This window comes from Scylla paramamosain, chromosome 22 (assembly GCF_035594125.1).
Source record: "Scylla paramamosain isolate STU-SP2022 chromosome 22, ASM3559412v1, whole genome shotgun sequence".
In the NCBI taxonomy this organism is placed as follows: domain Eukaryota; kingdom Metazoa; phylum Arthropoda; class Malacostraca; order Decapoda; family Portunidae; genus Scylla; species Scylla paramamosain.
In genome coordinates this window covers 9,805,916-9,833,415 of record NC_087172.1, presented here as the reverse complement: position 1 = coordinate 9,833,415, position 27,500 = coordinate 9,805,916, and the positions used below count along the sequence as shown (strand labels likewise).

Genomic DNA, 27,500 nt, shown 5'->3' with positions numbered 1-27,500 from the left:
TGTGTGTGTGTGTGTGTGTGTTTTCCCGTGTCACAGCGACGGAACTGGTTAGGGTGTTGAGAAGCTTCGGTGGCAGTGTCCTAGTGTGAATGTGTAGTATTCGTGCCTTTGGTATCTTCTGTGTAGTGTGCAAAGAAAGTATTATGATTAAACTTCCACACCCTCTCCAGTGTTTCTGTCCCATCGCCCCTTTGTGGACCACCCCCTACTCGGCTCAGACGATTCTGGGATCTGGAAGAAAGGCTGGACGCTTCATTATCACCCGTCTCGATCGTTTCTCCCCTTACACTCGAACTGTTTTTGCCTTTAGAAATATGCATTATATTGTGAAAAAGTTCATTCATTTGACTACAATGCACATGAAGACGAGCTGCACCTTAGATGGTGATGACTCTGTGAATTGACTCAGCCATTCCCTGTGATCTGGCCCATCTTTGGTACTGACAGCATCAGACACCAGACACCAGTGCAGACAAAGTGTGTATACAAAGTAATTGTTATGTAAAGAATATAATATTTTTGAAAAAAAAAGTCATGAAAATAACAAGTTATTCATAGCTACTATATAGCCTTACTAGAAAAGCAAATATACACACAGTAATTGAAAAAAAAAAATCATGAAAAATAGCAGGTTCTTCATAGTACTTATATAGCCTTAATAGAAAAGCAAATATACACACAGTAATTTAAATTACCTCATAAGTACTCGTACTTAATGACTAACATATCAAACAGATTGATTTGTGCCCTAATTTAGCAGAGACGCTGCTGGAGAATTCCAGAAAATGACAACACCCAAAGAGATGGAGTTGTAATAGTGGCACTGTGGAGGATAAATGTATACTCTTGAACACACCACCACAGTCCTTGCTCACTGAAACAAGGAAAAATTTTGCCACCGCTGAACTTCCCACCCCAATTGTTAGAGTAAGCTTGTCTCAATGCCGATGGCGCTTTATCTCTCTTATCTAATTTCATCACATGGTAATGCTGCGCTTCCCTCCGTTATCTCAACCTTCTAATCTCATGTTACCAAAGCAAGAGCGGTAATAATTCTATATGGGTCAGATACCACTCTGGCTGATCAACCAACGAAAGGTGTAGGACGCTGCGTAATCATTTGTTCTTGTTTCCCTGGCGAGCATTATGCAGTGTTTCCTCCATTTAATTTCCATAAACATTTCAGGGAATTTTGCCATAGCTGATTATTTCCATGTTAGTTATAGGGGTATTTCTTCATGCAATTCTAAAATAGCTGAGAGTTAATTCGAATTTTAAATATCTACTAAGTTTTCTAATTAAATTCTGGATAGCCATTAAAGTAGCCGTCATTTTTGCATTCTAAATATTGTCATATCCTGGACCTGCATTGTCACAGGTCACCCTTGGACAGGATTGAACACCTGCCAAGTTCTCCACGCCAGGAACAAAGTGAATTTCCAGAAGAGCAGGCAGTAATTATTTTGGCAATGGCAATAGTGGTAATTCCAAAGTTTGTATACTCTGTTCGAGGTATGACGGAGGTGAGCCCGAGCTAAAAGCCTTTCCCAGCAGGCCAAGCTGGAAGGGCATTTCTACTTCGTCGATATTCATTGGCTAGCAGATAGATGCGAGGCAAAATTAGCCAGTTTATGTGTGTGCGTATGTGTGGTGTATGTGGCCAGTCGTCAGACTGGACAGACGTACCGGACCATGCTCTTGCCTTGGTCTGCTATATCTCAATCATGGCAGACCTGTTTGGGTACTCAGCCTATCTAATTCAAGTGGTTGTAAAATGGCAAGATCACTCATACGAATTACAACGCATGCAGATGGCCCAATTGAAGCAGATAAACAAGGATGCCTAAATTAACAGTATCCTGGATTATAATGAGGACACAGAGGTTGAACAACATGGACTGGGAAATTAACTGAATACCATTGAAACAGAGCTAACGGAGCTAAAGAAATTCATCATATCATCGGACAGTATCATCAACCAGAAAATTAAGGACCTACAAGACCAAGCTGAGAAAAAAAGCAAAGGTGATTATGCGGCAACAGCTTTTCCTGGAGACCATTGATAGACGTGAAAGGGAAACAAAGTTGGTGGTGTCGGGTGTGCCGGAGGAAGAGGAAGAATTGGATGGCGCTCTTCTGGAAGAAGAAAAGATCAGAAAAGTATGGAATGCAGTAGGAGAAGAATTCAAGATATGCTCTCATCATAGATTTGGTCATGTTCAGCATTGAAGAAAGCGGTCTGTACAGGTAATGGCGGAGTCGAAGCAGGTTCAAAACGCTATACTAAGCAAGACAAGAAAACTCAAGGATGCAAGATCCCCGTTTGACAAGATTTATGTCAAGAAATATGTGCACCCTAATGTAAGGAAGGAGTGGAAGCGATTGCTGGATGCAGAAGATGCGGAGAAGCAGCGGCCGGAGAATGTGGGACGAGTGATACATCTCGATGTGAGAGAAAGGAAACTGTATTGTGATGATGATGTCATAGATCGCTGAAACCCTACTCTTTTTTAGGTAGGCTAAAGATTCGTGATTTGAAATTGTTACGCTGGAATATAAATGGTGTGAATATGAAACTAGAAAATGGTACAGTGCAGAGTCTACTTATGCATTATGACTTATTTGGCTTGGATGACATGAAAAGCAACTTTCTGATATTTTTCCCTGGTTATGTTGCATATATGAACAGAACTAGACGTGGTGGTCAAAGAGGCGGTACTGTGGGGTTCATGAGAAGGTGCCTGCAGTCTAGAGTATATATATACTCGTATGTATATATATATATATATATATATATATATATATATATATATATATATATATATATATATATATATATATATATATATATATCCTTTATTTATGTAATTATAATATAATAGGTTCGTCTGTATGACGAACGATGACGAACGTCAGCCACATTCCTTTAATATTTATATATATAGTATCAAAATATTTTTATTACTCATTGATCTTGTAACATGTTAATATTCGTGATTCTTGTAACGTTAATATTTGTGATACATTATTATGAGCGTTAACATAACTTTTAAAGCATTAGGATAAGGTATAGCTATAAAATCAAACTTCATAAGAGACATCGTGCTGATGACCAGATCACCAGTAGACCGACCTCGACAGAACCCATACTAGTGATCAGATATAAGGTTGTGAAGTGATAGTTGTTTAAGAGTCTTCCTATTGAGGATAGATTCAAAACTTGAGAGGCAGGAAATTAAAGCAACAGGATGGTAGAGCGATCTCCCTTTTAAGGAACAGGCTGAATGTAGGCAAACTATCAGCAAGAAGGAAAGGTAGATGTAGATAGACAGAGTTGGAAGAGTTTGATTAGGCAAGGTGCAAGCACGGAGAATAACAGAAGGGACCCCATCAGGTCCAAAAGCATTCCAAGGGTTAATGCCATCGAGGGCATGGAAAACATCACTGTGAAGGATCTTAGTGGGTAAGATAAAGTAGTTGGAGAGTGGAGGACAAGCCCTGAATCATTCAAAGTAGAAATTTTAGCAAAAGGTTTGAGCGAAGAGTTCATCTTTAGAAATAGATGAGATAGCAGTGGTGTCAGTGAGTTGAAAGTTATAGGAGATGCTTTTGTCTAGGTGCCAGAAATTACGAGGGAAGCTGGATCTTAAGAACATAAGAACATAAGAAATAAGGGAAGCTGCAAGAAGCGACCAGGCTTACACGTGGCAGTCCCTGTATGAAACACACCTACCTAATTCCATCTGCTATCCCCATCCATAAACTTGTCTAATCTTCTCTTAAAGCTCTCTAGTGTCCTAGCACTAACTACATGATTATTAAGTCCGTTCCATTCATCTACCACTCTATTTGAGAACCAATTTTTTCCTATCTCCTTCCTAAACCTAAATTTTTCAAGCTTGAACCCGTTATTTCTTGTTCTACCCTGGTTGCTGATCCTAAGAATTTTGTTTACATCTGCCTTGTTATAACCCTTATACCACTTAAAGACTTTTATCAGGTCTCCTCTTAACCTACGTCTCTCTAAAGAATAAGTATCTTGAAAAATTTTCCTAGTTGGAGACAGATTTGGCATGATTTCAGGCAGAAATATAAAATGGATGAGATTGAGGTGATGGAAGGCTCAGGTACCTTTTATGGGCCACCTCTCTATCATATATAGCACGAGAACAGGATGTGTTAAACAAAGGTTTAGGTAGAGAAAAAGAGTGAGGAATGTATGCCTCCACACCAGACACTATCATCTCTGTTATGCACTTAGCACACAGAGACGGATCTCTGACACAGGGGTAGTAATCATTCCACGGAAAATCAGAATAATGCCTCCTCAGATCCCTCCAATTAGCAAAGGCAAAAACAGGCACCTCTGCTTTGGGGGATCCTGAGAAAGGATTGGAACGATAGAAGATACAGATATGAGGTGATCAGAGGAGCCTAACGGAGAAGATAGGATGACATCATAAGCAGAAGGATTAGAGGTTTGGAAAAGAGGTCAAGAATGTTGGGCATATCTCTAAGACGGTCAGGAATAAGAATAAGGTGTTGCACCAGTTGCTCTAGGTCGTGGACGATAACAAACTTAAAGACTAGTTTACTATGATTGTTAGTGAAGAGTGAGGAAAGACAAAGTTGGTGGTGAACAATGAATGGAGATCTCTGCAAAAGAGAAAAGAGGATGTGCTCCACTTTGAAAGTTAAGTAGTCAAAGATTTTATTATAGTTGGAGAAATTAGATGAGAGATATACAGCACATATTTATTTAGCTTGAGAGTGATTTTGTAGTCATAGCCAGATGGTGGATTATTTGGAAGATTCAAGAGCGTGGGCACGAAAGTAAGTTAAGTCGTTGCACAAATAGACGCAAGATACAGCTTTGGATTGAAAATGAGAATAGAGATAGGAGGGAATAGAAAACCGGGTGCAGTAAGTTGCCTCAGATACTTGTGTTTAAGTGAGGAAAAGAAGATGTTTAGTATAGGAGAGGTGGTGTTTTACAGATTGAATATCAACCATACCATCCTTCGCTCAAATTTTCTCAATGCCTTCGCCCTCCAGTTCAACAGCTTCCATGTCTGAACATGTCCCTCTTTGTCGAGCTTCTACAAACATGTATACGCAAGTCCCCTTTAAAAAAAAAGGCCGCTGAGTAAACTCTTGAAATGCACGACCAGAAATATGACCAGAAATATCGCAATCGACCATTCTGACACCGGTACGCAATAAGACATGTGAAGCGATTAGACATGTGACACTATTCACTTAACATGGAATGTTTTTGCAATGATGTCTAGAAAAAGTGTAATGACTTAAAATTCTGATGGTGGAAATGACGCACCGACAAGATGCTGACGTGCAGTTCTTCCATACAGTAGCACAGTATGACAAGGAACGCCCCACATACTGTGCAGGAAACGAAGACTCAAGGACGGAAATACCAACAAGGCTTTCTCTTTACAAACAGCAGCTGGTTTCTCTTTTCTTTTTTGTCTTTCCCCAATTATATATTTAAAAGGAATCCCTTACCTTTCATTTCAATTAAATGTATTATACATTCTTCTATCAACATGTCGTTCTTTTGTTCAGAAACAATCTCAGGAGAACAAGAAAGGTATGGCCTTGAAAGTATATATATATATATATATATATATATATATATATATATATATATATATATATATATATATATATATATATATATCATCATTGACTCCATTGTTATGACGGATTGGCTATCTTCGTCACCATTACGAGCATAATATCTATCAAGGTCTCTACAGTATGTGTTAGAACCTTCCTATCTTCTGTCCCTCCTCCTCATCCCTCGGACACGATTAACATTACTTACGCAGTTAAGTGGCTCTGATAGCCATTCCACACTTGTGTCACTTATCGGGTAGCATTGAAAAAGCGACAGAGTTAATTTACTGAGCGGTTTGCCCAAGCAGGGCCCCTACCTGTCTCCCTCCCGACCCCACGTGGATCTGAAGGTCGTGCATTACGCAAGATATTGGGTACATGAATATAAGGATTATTATGTGAACTACACAAGACCACACTTTTTTTTCTGTACTGGTGTAGGCATGCATGTGCAATATACGTAATAGCTGCATTATACCACACACACACACACACACACACACACACACACACACACACACACACTCACACCACACACTCAGAGAGGAGTGCGGCCAAACTCTTCACCTCATGCCTGGTGAAGGCGCAGGCTGTCCCGCAAGCCCCGCGATGAAAAACTTGATCATGACACATGAAGTCGGTTACTACGAATACGAGTTGTGCTTCTCTCGTTTCGTCGTGTCAGCATTCGCTGCGTTGTGTGTGTGTGTGTGTGTGTGTGTGTGTGCACAATAGGAGTGTCGGGGCCTGCAGCTTGTACAGGACGCAGATACTGCTGAATGCACAAGTACACGGTGTGTTCCTAGGTGCAGCTGAATGCATAGGCACGGTATGTGTGCCTCATGCTAAGTAAATACACCGCATATATACGTATCTATGTACTTCATCATTGCTAATTATCTTTTTTTTTTTTCAGGCATCATCTTATATATATATATATATATATATATATATATATATATATATATATATATATATATATATATATATATATATATATATATATATATATATATATATATTATATACTTAGTGCGAAACAAATGGCGAGGTTTGAAAGTTCCTAACCTTTGCTCACTTACTTTACCAGGCTGCTTAGATGAATTCCCGCGTCGTCTTTGCGAGCAGCAAGCACTCACCGTAAGAGGTGAAGCCTTGACAGCACACTTACCTAATTCACAGTTAGGTGGTACTGATTACTGTGCTGATATTGCTGCTATTTGTCCCGCGGACTAAGTGAAGCGACCACCACACGGGACACGGGAGAGAAGCCTGGTGATGACTGGCATTTTCCTCTCTACCTTCAGCGGCTGGTTCTGAGTTGCCAAGTGCTATAAGTTAGGCAAAGTTGCCATCGCTAACAAAACCAATGAGGTCTCCTCTACTAAAGTATCAATAATTATCTTCATGACAGTAACAACTGAAACGCATTTCAATACTGGTGCGGTCCATGGGTATGAGGTGACTATCAGGATGGAGTACATTGACGAGCGTAACGCTAAAGCATATAGCATTATGAGTTAATAGTCTCTAGATATGTGAACTTCAATTTAATTTCAAAATGGCCTCTCAGAGGCAGATTCAACTATCAATATAGGCTAGAAATTTGTTTGAGTGGTAGCGACGAAGGAATCCGGACAATTTGGCCACGGACGATTTGGCCACGGACGATTTGGCCACGGGATGTCACCCTAGGACGTTTTGGCCACGGTGGGTAGGACATTTTGGCCACGGGAGAAAATACTAGGAATCTATTGCACTTAGTAGCTTGCTTATTAAGTAAAGGAAAAAATCTTTAGTCTGTTTTATTATCCAAAAAAGTTCTCTAATCTGTTCTGTTATTAAAAATGTACTAAAATTATTTAAAATTAAAAATAAGAACAAAATATTCATGAATGTATTTAAAAGGGCTACACATTTGGCTGACCACCTCTAAGGTTATGACTTATGCCACGAAGGAATTCTCCAGTGGTCTTCTTGCCTTCGTTCAGGTCGAGTACAAGATTGTGGAGTCGTGTCTGCAATTCTTGATAATTTTTTAGGTTAGGTTAGGTTAGGTTAGGTTAGGTTAGGTTAGGTTAGGTAAACTGAAGCTTCACTCTTTTAATCTCAATCCCATAACACATTATGAACGCCTGTAAATTGAAGCTTCACTTCTGTCTCACTTAGAAAATATAATAAATACGAATATTAATAATAATTGTGAAAATATAATAAATACGAATATTAATAATAATTGTGAAAATATGTAAATAATACAAAATATAATATATATTACAGTAAATATGTTTCATGGCCAAAACGTCCACCTTGGGAAGTTCCCGTGGCCAAAACGTCCTACGGTGACATCCCGTGGCCAAATTGTCCGTGGGCAAATCATCCGTGGCCAAATCGTCCTACACCCAGCGACGAACTGTGGGATCTGTAGAGAGTGTGAGCTGTAGCTGCTCTATTAGCAATCAGTACGTTCCCGGGAAAGTGTTTAGGGTATTAAGACAAGTGATGTTCATGGTCCCTTTCTCTCTCTCATAATGACCTAAGTGGAATTCCGATTTATGGAATTCCATGTCGTGGAATAACTTACGTATATTACACTATAAGGTTATTCTTACCAAAGAAAAAACATGAAATCCTTATATATATATATATATATATATATATATATATATATATATATATATATATATATATATATATATATATATATATATATATATATATATATATATATATATATATATATATATATATATATATATATATATATATATATATATATATATATATATATATATATATATATATATATATATATATATATATATATATATATATATAGATTGACATGGAATGTACTGATAAACTCAGTGAGAGTGTTGAAGGCCGAGGACTACCATCTCAGTATTCTCCTCAGGTCCGGTATTTCCATTCAGGTACACATCTACAGCATCATGATGCTGTCGCGATGGTCGTCGTGATGTTATGACGTTTTCTATCAAGATAATATCATGACGGACTTACTACACCAACGATTGGGTGATGATATAACTACACATGTCACGAAAACGTCATGATAACGTAAAGGTAAAGCTACACTGGATATAAAATTCGTCGAGTTCCACGAGTTTTTAAGGTAAACGTTAAATTTTCGTAATGGTCCAAGATTACGCTATGACCGTCATGATTCGTGACGCTAGACCACGATTATGCATCATGATAACGCTACGACTGGTATTAGTAGCACTATCGTGATGATGATGAACGTGACTGTGTGACTGTGTGCACAGGGCTTAACAGTGACACGTGTATCAGCGGTACAGTAATAGCTTCAATAAGCACTGTTAACTACAACTTACTTGTTATGAGTCTAGGAGTCTTGAAGAATCAGATCATGAGAGAATATATTATGTAACACGTCTTCACATCTTGATAGCAAGTTAACAAACATCCGCATAGCTTAACAATTTAAAACACCAGTAACACGTCCTCACACATTCGTCACAACTTCGAGTACTGGCAACACGTTTTCAATACTTAATTATCAGGAAAAGTTTCTCATTTCGCTCACAAGTACTGGTTATACTCCTTTGCGGCTTACTGGATACAGGTTACTGCATCGCCATAATTGCTTAAAAGTTAACACAGCCTAACGCTGTCATGGCTCGGCTACAAGTTAACACGTCGTACTGGCATCAGTTATGTAGAGGGCCGTGCTGGTAATATGTCAATAGTTTAATCTTTCTGGCTTTCATTGTGGCTCAAGCCGACAGATTCTTTTAGAGTAAACAGCGCCCTCTCGCTACATTCACGGCACCTTCCACTTTCTCCTTCACTACTTTACCATTCTCTCTCTCTCTCTCTCTCTCTCTCTCTCTCTCTCTCTCTCTCTCTCTCTCTCTCTCTCTCTCTCTCTCTCTCTATCTATCTATCTATCTATCTATATATATATATATATATATATATATATATATATATATATATATATATATATATATATATATATATATATATATATATATATATATATATATATATATATATATATATTGCCACTCCTGTTCTATTAATTACTCTGTAGCGACACCTATCGACTACCAACCAGGTTAAGGCTTTTGTTTTTCTGTGATTGGCTCAACCCCCTCAAAAACTAATCCTTCAGGCTCCACCCACTTGACGTTCCTCACCTAGTCCATGCCCTGTCCCTTGCCATGATCAGCGCTTCCGTTAAATTGATAGGTAATGTGTGTGTGTGTGTGTGTGTGTGTGTGTGTGTGTGTGTGTGGGTGTGTGTGTGTGTTTCGCTTGTTTTCATTGTTGTTCTCATCACCCTTCTCTTCCTCCTCCTCATTCCCTTTCCTCTTCCTTATTTCCCATACTCCTCCTCTTCGTCATATATATATATATATATATATATATATATATATATATATATATATATATATATATATATATATATATATATATATATATATATATGGCTACGACTACAGAGTCACTCTCATACTAAATTTATCTGTGCTGTATACCTCTCACCTAACTCCTCTGATTATAAGAAATTCTTTGACTACTTAACTTCCAAAGTGGAGCACATTCTGACCCTCTTCCCTTTTGCAAAGATCTCCATTCTTGGAGACTTCAATGTTCACCACCAGCTTTGGCTTTCCTCTCCCTTCACTGGCCATCTTGGTGAACTAGCCTACAACTTTGCTATCCTCCATGACCTAGAGCAATTGGTGCAACACCCTACTCGTATTCCTGACCGTCTTGGAGATACCTCTAATCCTTCTGCTTATGCTGTCACCCTTTCTTCTCCGTTGGGCTCCTCTGATCACAATCTCATATATTTATCTTGTCCTATCGCTCCAATCCCTCCTCAGGATCCCCCTAAGAGAAGATGCCTCAGACGTTTTGCCTCTGCTAGTTGGGGGGGCCTGAGGAGGTATTTTGCTGATTTTCCTTGGAATGACTACTGCTTCCGTGTCAGAGACTCGTCTTTGTGTGCTGAGCGCATAACAGAGGTGATAGTGTCTGACATGGAGGTGTACATTCCTCACTCTTTTTCTCGTCCTAAACCTTCTAAACCTTAGTTTAACACAGCTTGCTCTCGTGCTATACATGATAGAGAGGTGGCCCACAAAAGGTACTTAAGCCTTCCATCACCAGAATCTCATGCACTTTATATTTCTGCCCAAAACCATGCCAAGTCTGTTCTCCAACTAGCCAAAAACTCCTTAATTAACAGAAAATGCCAAAACCTTTCAAGATCTAACTCCCCTCGTGATTTCTGGCATCTAGCCAAAAATATCTCCAATAACTTTGCTTCTTCTTCTTTCCCTCCTCTATTTCAACCAGATGGCACCACTGCTATCACATCTATTTCTAAAGCTGAACTCTTCGCTCAAACCTTTGCTAAAAACTCTACCTTGGACGATTCTGGGCTTGTTCCTCCCTCTCCTCCACCCTCTGACTACTTCATGCCATGTATTAAAATTCTTCGCAATGATGTTTTCCATGCCCTCGCTGGCCTAAACCCTCGGAAGGCTTATGGACCTAATGGGGTCCCTCCTATTGTTCTCCGAAACTGTGCCTCCGTGCTTGCACTTTGCCAAGTCAAACTCTTTCAGCTCTGTCTGTCAACATCTACCTTTCCTTCTTGCTGGAAGTTTGCCTACATTCAACCTGTTCCTAAAAAGGGTGACCATTCTAATCTTTCAAACTACCGCCCTATTGCTTTAATTTCCTGCCTATCTAAAGTTTTTGAGTCTATCCTCAACAGGAAGATTCTTAAACATCTATCACTTCACAACCTTCTATCTGATCGCCAGTATGGGTTCCGTCAAGGCCGCTCTACTGGTGATCTTCTGGCTTTCCTTACTGAGTCTTGGTCATCCTCTTTTAGAGATTTTGGTGAAACTTTTGCTGTTGCCTTGGACATATCAAAAGTTTTTGATAGAGTCTGGCACAAAGCTTTGATTTCCAAACTACCCTCCTACTGTTTCTATCCTTCTCTCTGTAAATTCATCTCAAGTTTCCTTTCCGACCGTTCTATTGCTGCTGTGGTAGACAGTCACTGTTCTTCTCCTAAATCTATTAACAGTGGTGTTCCTTAGGGTTCTGTCCTGTCACCCACTCTCTTCTTATTATTCATTAATGATCTTCTAAACCAAACTTCTTGCCCTATCCACTCCTACGCTGATGATACCACCCTGCACTTTTCCACGTCTTTTCATAGACGTCCAACCCTTCAGGAGGTAAACATATCACGCAGGGAAGCCACAGAACGCTTGACTTCTGATCTTTCTAAAATTTCTGATTGGGGTAGAGCAAACTTGGTATTGTTCAATTCCCTAAAAATTCAATTCCTCCATCTATCAACTCGACACAACCTTCCAGACAACTATTCCCTCTTCTTCAATGACACTCAACTGTCCCCCTCTTCTACACTGAACATCCTCGGTCTGTCCTTTACTTATAATCTGAACTGGAAACTTCACATCTCATCTCTAGCTAAAACAGCTTCTATGAAGTTAGGTGTTCTGAGACGTCTCCGCCAGTTTTTTCTCACCCCCCCCAGCTGCTAACTCTGTACAAGGGCCTTATCCGTCCATGTATGGAGTATGCTTCACATGTCTGGGGGGTTCCACTCATACTGATCTTCTAGACAGGGTGGAATCAAAAGCTTTTCGTCTCATCAACTCCTCTCCTCTAACTGACTGTCTTCGGCCTCTCTCTCACCGCCGCAGTGTTGCATATCTAGCTGTCTTCTACCGCTATTTTCATGCTAACTGCTCTTCTGATCTTGCTAACTGCATGCCTCCCCTCCTTCCGCGGCCTCGCTGCACAAGACTTTCTTCTTTCTCTCACCCCTATTCTGTCCACCTCTCTAACGCAAGAGTTAACCAGTATTCTCAATCATTCATCCCTTTCTCTGGTAAACTCTGGAACTCCCTGCCTGCTTCTGTATTTCCACCTTCCTATGACTTGCATTCCTTCAAGAGGGAGGTTTCAAGACATTTATTCATCAATTTTTGACCACTGCTTTGACCCTTTTATGGGACTGGCATTTCAGTGGGCATATTTTTTTATTGGATTTTTGTTGCCCTTGGCCAGTGTCCTTCCTACATAAAAAAAAAGTAAATAAATAAATGAATAAATATATATATATATATATATATATATATATATATATATATATATATATATATATATATATATATATATATATATATATATATATATATATATATATATATATATATATATATATATATATATATATATATATATATATATATATATATATATATATATATATATATATATATATATATATATATATAATTACATACAGTAATAATAATAATAATAATAATAATAATAATAATAATAATAATAATAATAATAAATGGTTTATTATTTAGGCAGTTAACAAACTGAAAATGTACAGAGGGGTGGGGAAATGCTTAACATTAATCCTATAGGTAAGTCTAATCTAGAAGGGACTATTGATTGATGGCTCGCACCATGGTGGGAATCGCGCTGAGTCTATACCGGTCCATGCGCGGCGCCTTTAAGGGCGTTATCTTGTTGTGGTGTCTTGTGGCACGGACCGGGCGAGGCGCGTCAGGCGGCAGCATGTGTCTGAGACGTGGATGATGCAGTAGTCCCCTTCCAAACTTCTCCAGAACCTCTCGGTGCCTGGTGGATAATCTGGACAGACTCAGGGTGGTCAGGGCTTCTTCATAGGTGGTGTAGGCAGGGCCAAGCATGATCCTGCACGCCCTTTTCTGCACACTCTCCAGCTGTAGCTGTTGAGTGTGTGTGAGGGAAGAGGACCACGCTGGGGAGGCATACATGAGTTTGGGGAGGATGAAGGTGAGGTACACCCCCCTTAACTCGTCTGTCGGCGTCCCCAGCGACTTGAGTCTGCGCAGCATGTTGTACGGCCTGTAGGTAGCTGATCTTACGATGCTGGCGACATGCTGCTTCCAGGTCAGCTGGTCGTCCACCGTGACTCCGAGAAGCTTGGCACATCGGACCACCTGGAGGAGGTGAGGGCCCACTGTGAGTTGGAGAGGAGGCACTGGTACAGAGGAGGTACAGAGATGCATCACCACAATTTTGCTGTGGTTGATGGTCATCCTGCTCTCCTCCGTCCACGTCTGCAGTCGCTCCAGAATTGCTTGCAGTGGCGAGTAGTCCGGGTTCTTGGTGGAAACCGGGACGCCCACGGTGCAGTCGTCCACATACTTCCAGCGATGGGGGGGTGTCAGTGAGGGCGTCGTTAATGAGGAGGAGGAAGCATAGAGGACCCATCTTGGTCCCCTGGGGGACCCCACATGTCAGCTGTTGGAAATTAGAGACAGAGCCCTGATAGCGAACGGCCTGAAGCCTCCCTGTGAGGAAGTCGGCTAGCCACGCTACTAAGTTAGGAGGGAGACCCAGACTTATTGCCTTGCTGATGACAACAGTGTGATCAACAAGATCAAAGGCTTTTTTGGAGTCCACAAAACCAACAGCTAGAGAGGTGTTTCGCTTGTCCAGGTGGCTGTGGATGAATTCAAGGAAGCTCGTCAGGTAATGGGAGGTGGAGGTGGCTTTAATATGTCTGATATCCACGGTATTACAAATTTTGGTGTAGGCCCAGTCATACACAAAATCTTCACAAATAAGGCTAGGGATGGGGGTGATAGAGACTGGCCTGAGGTCATTGAGTGACTGTGGACTGGAAATTTTGGGGATGGGGGTGACGTAAGATGTCTTCCAGCCCGCGGGGCAAGAGTGTTGGGAGAGAGAGGCGTTTATTATGGAGCATAGCGGTGTTGCTAGCTCTACAGCAAACTCCTTGTAAATTTTTATAGGAAGGTCAGTGGGTGTGGTGGATCTTGGTTTGAATTTGAGTATTCTCTTAAAAACATCCACCGCCTAGACAATGGGGGCAGGGGACGGAGCGGGAAGATAGGCAGGAAGCGGAGTGGTGTGGAGGGGAGGAAAGGTTTGACAGATAGCAGCAAAGTAATCGTTCATCTCCTGAGCCACGAGATTAGCAGGAAGGTGTGAAGTGCAAGGAAGAGATGAAGTGTGCTTTTGTAGGCCACACAAAGCCTACAAAGGCACAGCGTACCACTGTCTGTTGTTGGCCAGTTTGTGGTGGTGTATCTTGTCTGGGTAATAGCTTGCCTTGGCAGCTTTAATCTCCCTGATCACTCTGTTTCTTAGTTTCCTGTATAGGACCAGGTAGGAGTGGAACGCCCAGGTCCGCTGACGCATGAGTCTTTTAATGAGGGGCGCTGTGACGCTCTTGGCTGGGAAGTAGCGGTGGAAGGCTTCTGTGGTGGTGGCGACGTAATTTTGCCATTTTAAGTGGACGTCCTCCACATCCAGCACCTCGGTCCACGGGTGTTGTGTCACCCACTGCCCAAACTCCCTCATGGCTGAGTCAGGCATGGGGCGGTGGGTCCTGGTCGAGGTGGTGGGTGTGGGTGTCCACAGTATGGAGAGGTGGGTGCTCCGTCCCATGGGAGGCAGCGGCTTGAGGGACGAGTATTGCTGGCCCAGGTCTGTCAGTATAAGGTCGAGGATGGCTTGCTGGTGGGTGAGGAACTCCACGACCTGGGTGAGGTGTAGCTGGTGTAGGATATCGTTGATATCTAATCTGTTAAAGTCCCCACAGATGACCAGCTTGGCGGCAGGATACCGCACCCTCAGGGCATCAGCAGTGTCAATGATGTGAGCGGTGAGTAACTGTGCTGTGGCGGGGGTGGGGCGGGTACACGACGCAGTATGTGTATGTGTGTGTCTGTGTGTGTGCGTGTATGTGTGTGTGTGTGTGTGTGTGTGTGATTCACCAACGGTCGTCTACTGTTCACCCAGCTAACCGTTCTCCTACGGAAAGAGCTCAGAGCTCATAGTGACCGATCTTCGCGTAGGACACTGTGTGTGTGTGTGTGAGTGTGTGTGTGTGTGTGTGTGTGTGTGTGTGTGTGTGCGTGCGTGCGTGCTATTGGAACGTCTTACTAACCAAACAAGACCTGAAAGCAAGAGGGACTTCGGCCATAGCGAATGAAATACAGTGTCCTTTGTCTGGGTATCTTTTTTCTTTGTAGTCAAAACACGAAACTGTATTGTGGTAACTAATATTGACGCTATTTCTGACAATGCACATTCATATTACCGTCCATAGATATACAATTTTGAAAGACATTGACGAAAGAATTGGTGGTAGTGGTGGTGGTAGCGGAAGCAAAGAAGAGCTCAGCTAATTATTTCACACCATTCCCTCATCCGCACACCTGGTGGGTGAGTTTGTGTTTGTATGTGGGTGGGTGTCACCTGACCACAATCCTCAATAGATGTGTGTACGTGTGTGTGTGTGTGTGTGTGTGTGTGTGTGTGTGTGTGTGTGTGTGTGTGTGTGTGTGTGTGTGTGTGTGTGTGACTTGACAATAACCCTCAATAGATGGGAAGAGTTTGATGAGGTAAGAGAGCAGGTGAGGAGCGGTCAGGCCAGCTGAGTGCTCGTGCTTTATTTTTGTTCCGCATTCAACTTCTTACTCCTTCTCTTCCTCACTCCTCTTCGTCGTCGTCCTCCTCACTCCTCTTCGTCCTCCTCACTCCTCATCCTCCACACTGAAAATATAGGTGTGACTTTCCCTACACTACCCTGCTGCTCATTGTTAAAATCTAAGCATTTTTAAGACAATAAATGTTTTTTTTTTTCTTTCGCTTTTTATGAAGTTTTACAACTTAAAGCAATAAACTGTCAATGATAGTAGCAATGTTTGCAAATGTTGTGACAAATATTATAAAGGTGGTGGTGGAGGTAGTAGTGCTGGAAGTAACGAAGTGATTAAGTAAATATTTCACACCTTTCGGGCATCAGCCTTCTGTTCCCTTCTCTCTCTCTCTCTCTCTCTCTCTCTCTCTCTCTCTCTCTCTCTCTCTCTCTCTCTCTCTCCATCCTCCTCCTCCGCATCCTCCTCCTCCTCCTCCTCCGCATCCTCCTCTTCCTCCTCTTCCTCCTCCTCTTCTTCTTCCTCCTCCTCCTCCTCCTCCTTCTTCTCCTCTTCCTCCTCCTCCTCTTCCTTCTCCTCTTCCTCCTCCTGTTCTTCCTCCTCCTGTTCCTCCTCCTCCTCCTCTCCCTCCTGTTCCTCCTCTTCTTTCTCCTCCTCCTGCCATTAATAGCTATAGTTAGTGAGAGTATTTACCCAAACAGCCTAGTAAGAACCTCAAGATCTCTTGCTGTTTAGACCTCCTTTGTATTCCTTTGCATTTTTTTTCTTTTTTTTTTTTTTTATAACGGAGAGAGGATGGTGATGATGAGGAGGAGGAGACAAGTGTAGAAGAAAAAGATAAGAAAAAGAAGAAGAAGAAGAAGGAGAGAGAGAGAGAGAGAGAGAGAGAGAGAGAGAGAGAGAGAGAGAGAGAGAGAGAGAGAGAGAGAGAGAGAGATTTCGTGAATATTCTCATAGTGTGGTGAAGGAGGAAGTAAAGGAAGGCAGAGGCGGGGGAGGAAGAGGAGAGAGGAGAGAGGAAAGAGGAGGAAGTGGAGAGGAGGACACAATTACTGCCATCGTCAATTTATCGCTTCAAGTAGTAAAACTTCACAAAATAAGATTGACATAATAATGACAATATTTCTATATTGTCGCAAAACACGTGTTCAGAAATGAAAAATGAGCAACAGGGAAGTGTGGGAAGGGAGACAGAGCTGCATTTTCATATAGAGGAAGATATATATATATATATATATATATATATATATATATATATATATATATATATATATATATATATATATATATATATATATATATTGTTACAACCACAAATCCCTGCCCCTTAACAAAGCTGCTGCACCTGGACCAGCTTCCCTGAGCCATCTCATGCGTGAAGTCAGTGCAGGACTCAAAGACAGGTGTACAGGGTCCCTCGAGATTCCTGCACCTTTTTCACAACAGTCGTAATGCCAGGTCACACTAATTCGAGGTCGCCAGTCTGTTTTACCGACCCACAGATAAGGGAAATACTCAAAATAACAGTTAATACCCCACAGCTACAAAAGAAACGACAACCACATCTAGGAAAAACAGTTATAACATACAATAACATGTATATGGTTGAGGTATAATACTCTGTTGGACTTCCATTCTCTATAACAGTCCTCCCACTGCCCAACAGAGTGTTATAGCCTCAAGTCGAGTAGTGTTGTTTACTGCCTCATGAACAGCGGGCCTTGTCAGGACCTGAGGAGGGAGTAAAGTTCACTACACAGCTAATTATTCAAGTCCTCTGTGGCTGAACTGCATCAGCCTGCAGTAGCATTTAAGATAAAATAGGGTCACTAATAAAAGACACAAGAAATTACTACAAAAAAGAGTGCCCACGAACACACAGGAGGATCAATCGCCACTCACTGCGCAAGCTCGACCTGTACACTTGCACAGTCAAGGGGTCACTTCCCTGAGTATAGTGCGTGGTATACACAACTACCCTTACTGTCAGGCTTCTATGGAGATTCCTAATCTGTATAAGTAGGTCGGGGCGTACAGCCGGTAGTGACTCACACATCTCCTTAAGGCAACTGACCTGCCTAACTATTATCCCAGTCTCCGTCAAACATTAGAGCACATCTCAGTACATCTGCTCCTTTCAACTGCTTCCTAGTAGGGCTGGGCAGGAACCGGTTCCGTAATCGGGTCCGACAGTTCCTCTAGGCCTTGCTTGGAATCTGTTCCGAGTCTTGGAGCCAGTTCAGCCTTAATGGTTCCTCATGAGTACTGATGGCTGATGCTCGTGAGTTATATATCACAAACAGCTATGCATTGTTTAAAGTATGTAATCACGAATATTATTCAGGAAGTTTTGCAAATGGTATCTACAAATGAACGAAATGGAGTGTAAAAGAATGATACATGAATAGTGTCCCTTCATCCAGCATTCAAAGAAATCGCATGAATGATATGAAAATATTTCGTTCATGATGGCCAATAGTATGCACCGATTTAGTGTTGCCATATGCGTAATAGTTTCTTAACACTCTGATTGGTAGATGTCCTATGATGTCATGATAGGGTATAAATAGTAGTGTGCAGCCGGCCACTAGCTCATGGGGAATTACAACTCACATAACAGAGAGAATACACAGAGGAACAGCAGCTTTAAGTAAACTATACAGGTTCAAAAATTTAACTCCCCACATTAAAACAACAATTATAAAAATGCTATTAATACCTATCCTAGAATATCCACCCATACCAATAAACGCTGCTACAAATAGTCAGAAACTAAAATTATAAAGAGTTTTAAATAGAGCCCTGCGATTTATTAACTGGAGTGACAACGATAGGATATCAAACACTGAACAATTACATTTGAAATATAAGGTCATTCCTATTAACATATCCATTCACTATAAAGCACAAAACATATGGGAAACAATAAAACACAATAATGAAGATATGTACAACAGCTTAATAAACGAAAGAAATAATGACTTCAATCACAATTGGTTCCCTAGCTCAATAATTGCCTCAAACCAACAGTCACCTACTCCAATATATACACATTAAATCAAAAATCATATATTCAATCTGTCGACAACCGCGGGTTCCCCTCTCCTTCAGGCCCCATGCTCTGAGGCGCTGGTAATAACAAAAAAGTAAATACATAAAAAATAAGCAATGTGGTTAATCCCACATACTATCTACCTCCTACTTTCCTTCACACTTCTCTTCCCACCCACTTTCCCTCATCAATACATCTTCCTTTCCCCCACACTTTCCTATCCAACATCACAACATCACTAGCTCATAAGAGCTAAAACTGTCTAAGGGAGAGGGAATTTGTGACCATCATCCTCATGAATAAATAAAGACCATATTTTTTTTTCAGATACTCAAAAAAACTTGCACGTTGTACTCCAACCCTTCCTCTCTAATATTTTTTGCAGACAACAAGTCTTTTTCAAAGGCAACGTGCTGAAGGTGCAAATATCGCATTTGTACCTACTTAGCAGCATCATAGCATAGAGAACGGAGGTGTACATCTTACTTATTATTATTAAACCTAGATTTCACGAAAAACAATAGCACCCAAGCGGAATAAAACAGCTCCAGTGTGGACGTACATGGAACAGACATCATCTGACAACGTTGTATGCTTGGTGTGTAAAGATAAGCTGAAGTACAGTGGAAGTACATCGAACATGATGAAACACCTACGCATCAGACATCCCACTGAATATACGGAGTTCAAGGAGGATGCAGATATGGAAATTGCTGCCAAACATCCCAGACGATCCACATCTGCTCAACCAACATTGATGCAGGCCATCACTAGGGCTCACCCCTATAAGAATGACTCGAATAAAAAGAAAGAACTTGACTCTCTGGTTGTCAGGATTTTTTTTTTTTTATGTAGGAATGACACTGGCCAAGGGCAACAAAAATCCAACAAAAAAAAAATGCCCACTGAAATGCCAGTCCCATAAAAGGGTCAAAGCAGTAGTCAAAAATTGATGAATAAGTGTCTTGAAACCTCCCTCTTGAAGGAATGCAAGTCATAGGAAGGTGGAAATACAGAAGCAGGCAGGAAGTTCCAGAGTTTACCAGAGAAAGGGATGAATGATTGAGAATACTGGTTAACTCTTGCGTTAGAGAGGTGGACAGAATAGGGGTGAGAGAAAGAAGAAAGTCTTGTGCAGCGAGGCCGCGGGAGGAGGGGAGGCATACAGTTAGCAAGAAAATAGCGGTAGAAGACAGCTAGATATGCAACATTGCGGCGGTGAGAGAGAGGCTGAAGACAGTCAGTTAGAGGAGAGAAGTTGATGAGACGAAAAGCTTTTGATTTCACCCTGTCTAGAAGAGCAGTATGAGTGGAACCCCCCCAGACATGTGAAGCATACTCCATACATGGACGGATAAAGCCCTTGTACAGAGTTAGCAGCTGGGGGGAGGGGTGAGAAAAACTAACGGAGACGTCTCAGAACACCTAACTTCATAGAAGCTGTTTTAGCTAGAGATGAGATGTGAAGTTTCCAGTTCAGATTATAAGTAAAGGACAGACCGAGGATGTTCAGTGTAGAAGAGGGGGACAGTTGAGTGTCATTGAAGAAGAGGGAATAGTTGTCTGGAAGGTTGTGTCGAGTTGATAGATGGAGGAATTGAGTTTTTGAGGAACTGAACAATACCAAGTTTGCTCTGCCCAAATCATAAATTTTAGAAAGATCAGAAGTCAAGCGTTCTGTGGCTTCCCTGCGTGAAATGTTTACCTCCTGAAGGGTTGGATGCCTAATGAAAAGACGTGGAAAAGTGCAGGGTGGTATCATCAGTGTAGGAGTGGATAGGACAAGAAGTTTGGTAGAAGATCATTAATGAATAATAAGAAGAGAGTGGGTGACAGGACAGAACCCTAAGGAACACCACTGTTAATAGATTTAGGAGAAGAACAGTGACCGTCTACCACAGCAGCAATATAACGATCAGAAAGGAAACTTGAGATGAAGTTACAGAGAGAAGGATAGAAGCCGTAGGAAGGTAGTTTGGAAATCAAGATAGTGGAAGACTTACAATCACTATTTGTTATTGAAGACAAGGGGTTCAAGAGATTAGTAAATGGACTCAACCACAGATATGACTTGGTAAGCCACAGAGAGATAGGTAGGACTCTCTTACCTTCTGTTTACAATAGAGAGGTAGAGAGAGTCCGTCAAGAGCTGGAAAAAGCTAAATGTATTACTTTAACAACAGACATATTATGAACATCCGGACAATGGAAGCATTCATCATAGTGACAGCTCACTACATATTCCCAGAGTGGGTCCTCAAGTCTGCTGTGCTTGATACTGTTTGTATGGTTAAGTCCCATACAGCAGATAATATTGAAGAAGAGATAAGGTTTGTCTGCAATAAATGGAACATTTTAGATAAAATTAATTCAATTGTGACTGACAATGCTGCTAACATGACTGCAGCAATAAAACAAATGAATATTCGCCATATCCTGTGCTTTGCACTCACTTTAATCTAGTTGTTCAGGACTCCATTAAGAAAACTGAGGATCTCTAGAAGCTAAAAGAAAAATAAAGACTATTGTATTTTTTTTTTTTTTTTCATCACTGCATGAAGGCTTCTGATCAGCTCATGCAGGTGCAAGAGCAGCACAAGCAGCCTTCAAAAAAACTTATTCAGGATGTAGAAACTAGATGGAGTTCTACATACTACATGATGGAACGATATTTAGAGCAACATGACCACATGACACTCTCTGCTATATGGGGAAAACTAATATGTGTCTGTCTAACGAGGAGCTTGTAATAATATCTGCCAATATTCTAGATGAGTCCTGGAACCGCTACGCACTAGTGGTAACCATCTGAGCAGCGCGCTGGCGGCTCCAAGACTTGGTACTCACAACGCGCTCTCTAAACGATTCCTCACAGAACCGATTCCGGAACCGGCTCTGCCTGGTAACCGTCTGAGCAGCACGCTGGAGGCTCCAAGACTGGTACTCACCCCGCCCGCTAGTAGTTCCAAGACTGGTACCAGTCCCACGCGCTCTACACAATTCTCCGGAACCGGTTCCGGAACCGGTTCCTGCCCACTATTTCATAGAGACTGAATGGGGGAAAGCGCTCCAGATATTTTCCCTCGCTGCTGTTAGGGGAGGGGGGGTACAGGAAAAAGGGGGATTTGACAAACGCACATACGGACGCCAAACAACAAACAGCTCCCCGCGCGGCCTTTACTTGAATAAAACACTTTGCTTTTAAAAATTCTACTGATTAAACAAGGGGAGCTAGATGAATACTGATTATTTCATTGTCAAGAGTAACTCTTCTCTTGTAAACTATGTGAGACTCAAACTGACTGAACAAACAAAAATAGGGTAAATTAATCGGAAAAGGAGAATCTCCGGGCGCGGGGATTCTTATGGCAAGTTTATGGCAGCGAGTTGCCACTTTTAATCATACGTCTGGCGTTAGTACTCTAGCTCTCTCTCTCTTCTCATTTATTATCATTCTTTTCTAATGCATTCTTATTTTCTTCATTTTATGTTGCTTTATGTCGCTGTACATTAATATATATATATATATATATATATATATATATATATATATATATATATATATATATATATATATATATATATATATATATATATATATATATATATATATATATATATATATATATATATATATATATATATATATATATATATATATATTTAGGCAGTAGCCACCTGCTGAAATGATAATTACTCTCAGTGAGAAAGCACTTTATCAGGGGGTGCTGTGAACTTATCATTAAACCCAACTGTGACCTCATAGAACGTTTCCCTCTGTGTCTCACAACACAAGGGGGCGGTCACAGCCTGCCTTCTAAAGACAACTCTCTTCATCCACACAAAACTACAAGCACCTAATAAGAGATACACCCTTCACTCAAAATTTCAAAATTATCATGGCAACTCCTACATCAGCCTCGGAGTCCCCATCTGGGGAGGGGACCACAAATTTCCCCAGGTCGGACTGCTCTTCTGACAACGACACCTAAGTATCTTCACACAGCCCTCAACTTTTTCTTCGTCATTTTCTGCTGCATTCGTGATCTAATATATAATTTTCAATCTGTAAAACACCACCTCTCCTCTTCTAAACCTCATCTTCTTTTCTTCACTGAAACTCAGGTATCTCAGGCAACTGACAGTAGCCCCTTTTCTGTTCCCTCCTACTTTCTCTATCCTCATTTTCAATCCAAAGCTGGATCTTGCGTTTATGTGCGCAACGACTTAACTTGCTCTCGTGCCCACGCTCTTGAATCTTCCGAGTTTTCCACCATCAGGCTACGACTACAGAGTCACTCTCAAACTAAATTTATCTGTGCTGTATACGTCTCACCTAAATCCTCTGACTACAAGAAATTCTTTGATTACTTAACTTCCAAAGTGGAGCACATTCTGACTCTCTTCCCTTTTGCAAAGATCTCCATTCTTGGAGATTTCAATGTTCACCACCAGCTTTGGCTTTCCTCTCCCCTCACTGACCATCTTGGTGAATTAGCATTCAACTTTGCTATCCTCCACGATCTAGAGCAATTAGAGACGTCGCAGTGAGCGTTTTGATACCAGATAGCGCCAGAATTTTTAATTCTCGCCGGAAAATAAATACTTTTTGGGGCAAGGTTTTACAAGCTTACAAAGGTGTATCGTTGCACAGTAATGCGTCTGAATTTTAAGTCAATTAATTTCGTGATAACTGACAGCACATGACATTGTTTGAGCCTCTATTCATAATTTCAGATAATATTCTTAAAAGAGCCTATAAGTGTATCAAGGCAGGCAATCTGTAATTTTCTACTGACCTCAATGGAAGTATACTAATATATACTTGCATTTTCATGTACTAAACAACAGGCAAATCCATTTAATGTAAAGAAAATATAATTTTGTATCAGAGACTTTATTTTTGCGGTACGATCACTATCCTCGGGTACTTGGGCAGCGAGCAAACCAAAACACAGACACTGGACTACCCTGCACAATGGATACATCACCGCCACAATCATGGACTACAGCGGAATTAAGAAAATTCTTGAAAGAACGAGCTATACCCTATTCTGGATATAGTAAAGCAAAGTAAAGGCCTTTGTATCGGCAGAACTGAGAGGCTATTGTTTACACTTTACACTCCCTAACGGCGCGCGGCGCTTTCTTTAACTGAAGAATCATGATCAAGATAAGTACGTCGTACGTCCGCCAGCGGTGCTATTCTTTTTTTATTTCACTGATTACTTTCATATACAGGACGTGTCAGTGATATCTGATATTTTTCAACATTCCCAGATAAAATGCACAAGCCGAAGTCAACATCCTTTTATTTTTACTGTTTATACTTACTTAAAAAAAAATTCATTACCTATTTTTAGTTTTATCTTATAATTCAATTAACAAAGCCTTATCATACACCAGTAAGTAGGAATATTAATATTAAGGGTTATGTTTTTAATTTTAGATACACTTGTGCAGCAATTCATGCTGTACTTTTCCTGCACATCGATTTCAAATTTAGCTAAGTCACCCCTTTGCCCCACGAAATCGGAGACAATTAAAAATGCTGGCGCTGATAGGTATCTACCAGCCTCACTGCGACGTCTCTAATTGGTGCAATACCCTACTCGTATTCCTGACCATCTTGGAGATATGCCCAACATTCTTTACCTTTTCCTGACTTCTAATCCTTCTGCTTATGCTGTCACCCTCTCTTCTCCTTTGGGCTCTTCCAATCACAATCTCATATCTGCATCTTCTCCTATCGCTCCAATCCCTCATCAGGATCCCCCTAAGCGAAGGTGCCTCTGGCGTTTTGCCTCTGCTAGTTGGGAGAACCAGAGGAGGCATTTTGCTGATTTTCCTTGGAATGACTACTGCTTCCATGTCAGAGACCCGTCTTTGTGTGCCGAGCCCATAACAGAGTTGATAGTGTCTGGTATGGAGGTGTACATTCCTTACTCTTTTTCTCGACCTAAACCTTCCAAACCTTGGTTTAACACAGCTTGTTCTCGTACTATACATGATAAAGAGGTGGCCCACAAAAGGTACGTAAGCCTTCCATCACCAGAATCTCATGCACTTTATATTTCTGCCCAAAACAATGCCAAGTCTGTTCTCCAACTAGCCAAAACCTCTTTCATTAACAGAAATTGTCAAAATCCTTCAAGATCTAACTCCCCTCGTGACTTCTGGCATCTACCCAAAAATATTTCCAATAACTTTGCTTCTTCTTTTTTCTCTCCTTTATTTCAGCCAGATGGCACCACTGCTGTCACATCTATCCCTAAAGCTGAACTCTTCGCTCAAACCTTTACTAAAAACCTTGGATGATTCAGGGCTTGTTCCTCCCTCTCCTCCACCCTCTGACTACTTCATTCTACCTATTAAAATTCTTCGCAATGATGTTTTCCATGCCCTCGCTGGCCCTTGGAAGGCTTACGAGTATGGACCAGATGAGGTCCCTCCTATTGTTCTCCAAAACTGTGCCTCCGTGTTTGCACCTTGCCTAGTCAAACTCCTTCAGCTCTGTCTGTTAACATCTACCTTTCCTTCTTGCAGGAAGTTTGCCTACATTTAGCCAGAAAAAGGATGACCGTTCTAATCCTTTAAAATACCGTCCTATTGCTTTAGTTTCCTGCCTATCTAAAGTTTTTTAATCTATCCTCAACAGGAAGATTCTTAAACATCTATCACTTCACAACCTTCTATCTGATCGCCAGTATGGGTTCCGTCAAGGCCACTCTACTGGTGATCTTCTGGCTTTTCTTACTGAGTCTTGGTCATCCTCTTTTAGAGATTTTAGTGAAACTTTTCCTGTTGCCTTGGATATATGAAAAGCTTTTGATAGAGACTGGCACAAAGCTTTGATTTCCAAACTACCCTCCTATGGCTTCTATCCTTCTCTTTGTACCTTCATCTCAAGTTTCCTCTCTGACCATTCTATTGCTGCTGTGGTAGACGGTCACTGTTCTTCTCCTAAATCTATTAACAGTGGTGTTCCTCAGGGTTCTGTCCTGTCACCCACTCTCTTCTTATTATTCATCAATGACCTTCTAAACCAAGCATCTTATTCTATCCACTCCTACGCTGATGATACCACCCTGCACTTTTCCATGTCTTTTCATAAACGTCCAACCTTTCAGGAAGTAAACATTTCACGAAGGGAAGCCACAGAATGCCTGACTTCTGATCTTTCTAAAACTTCTGACACAGGCAGAGCAAACTTGGTATTGTTCAACGCCTCAAAAACTCAATTTCTTCATCTATCAACTCAACAATCTTCCAGACAACTATTCCCTCTTCTTCAATGACACTCAACTGTCCCCCTCTTCTACACATCCTCGGTCTGTCCTTTACTTATAATTTGAACTAGAAACTTCACATCTCATCTCTAGCTAAAAGAACTTCTATGAAATTAGGCGTTCTGAGACGTCTCCGCCAGTTTTTCTCATCCCCTCAGCTGCTAACTCTGTTAGCATACTCCACTCACACAGTTTTTCTAGACAGGTGGAATTAAAAGCTTTTCTTCTCATCACCTCCTCTCCTCTAACTGACTGTCTTCAGCCTCTCTCTCATCGCCGTAATGTTGCATCTCTAGCTGTCTTCTACCTCTATTTTTATGCTAACTGCTCTTCTGATTTTGCTAATTGCATGCATCCCCTCCTCCCGCGGCTTCGCTGCACAAGACTCTCTTCTTTCTCTCACCCCCATTCTGTCCTTCTCTTTAATATAAGAGTTAACCAGTATTTTCAATCATTCATCCCTTTCTCTGGTAAACTCTGGAACTCCCTGCCTACTTCTGTATTTCCACTTTCCTATGACTTGGATTGTCGTAGCCAAGCCAAAGGTGTGTTGTCGCCAAGGCACCCAGGCCTAAGGCATTACCCCAGAGGTCACTGGTCACAGCCGTGACCACTCGTGAGGCTTACGGCACCCCTGATCACATGAACAGGACAGTGCCTGCCCTGATGCCGAGGCACCCGAGCGCCGAGTAAAGGTGACTAAGGCCGTGTAGTTAATGGACCTAGCCTATTCGCAATCAATCTTGTTACCTTACAGTTGCTGACCTCACAAAACACAAAACAGTGACCCACTGTTAACTTCAGTAATGCACGAGCTAGAAGGACATAGAAAAACCATATATGTTCGCGTGTAAAGGTAGTTAACCATAGACTCCCTACGAGACATGTTTCTTACGCACCTACAGTGAAGTATAAGCATCCTGGTGATTGTGTGGAGTGAAGGAAGAGATGAGTGTACTAACTAGTTAGATTTTGAACCTTAAGGATAACTCCTTATGTAGTAGTAGA

The 27,500-nt window shown here is 41.3% G+C and overlaps 1 protein-coding gene across 14 annotated transcripts in view; it reads right to left on the bottom strand.

The window, feature by feature from the left end:
- Window positions 1-6,937, bottom strand: part of LOC135111521 (scoloptoxin SSD14-like) — a 439,479-nt gene extending 432,542 nt beyond the window's left edge. For 4 of the 14 annotated variants that reach the window (XM_064024907.1, XM_064024904.1, XM_064024912.1 and 1 more), the window contains exon 1: window positions 6,720-6,929. The gene's annotated coding sequence lies outside the window, so the exon portion shown is untranslated. Of the gene's footprint in view, window positions 1-6,719 lie in introns of all 14 variants that reach the window. The other 10 variants (XM_064024900.1, XM_064024905.1, XM_064024903.1 and 7 more) reach the window with 5 other exon arrangements.
- Window positions 6,938-27,500: the final 20,563 nt, after the last annotated feature.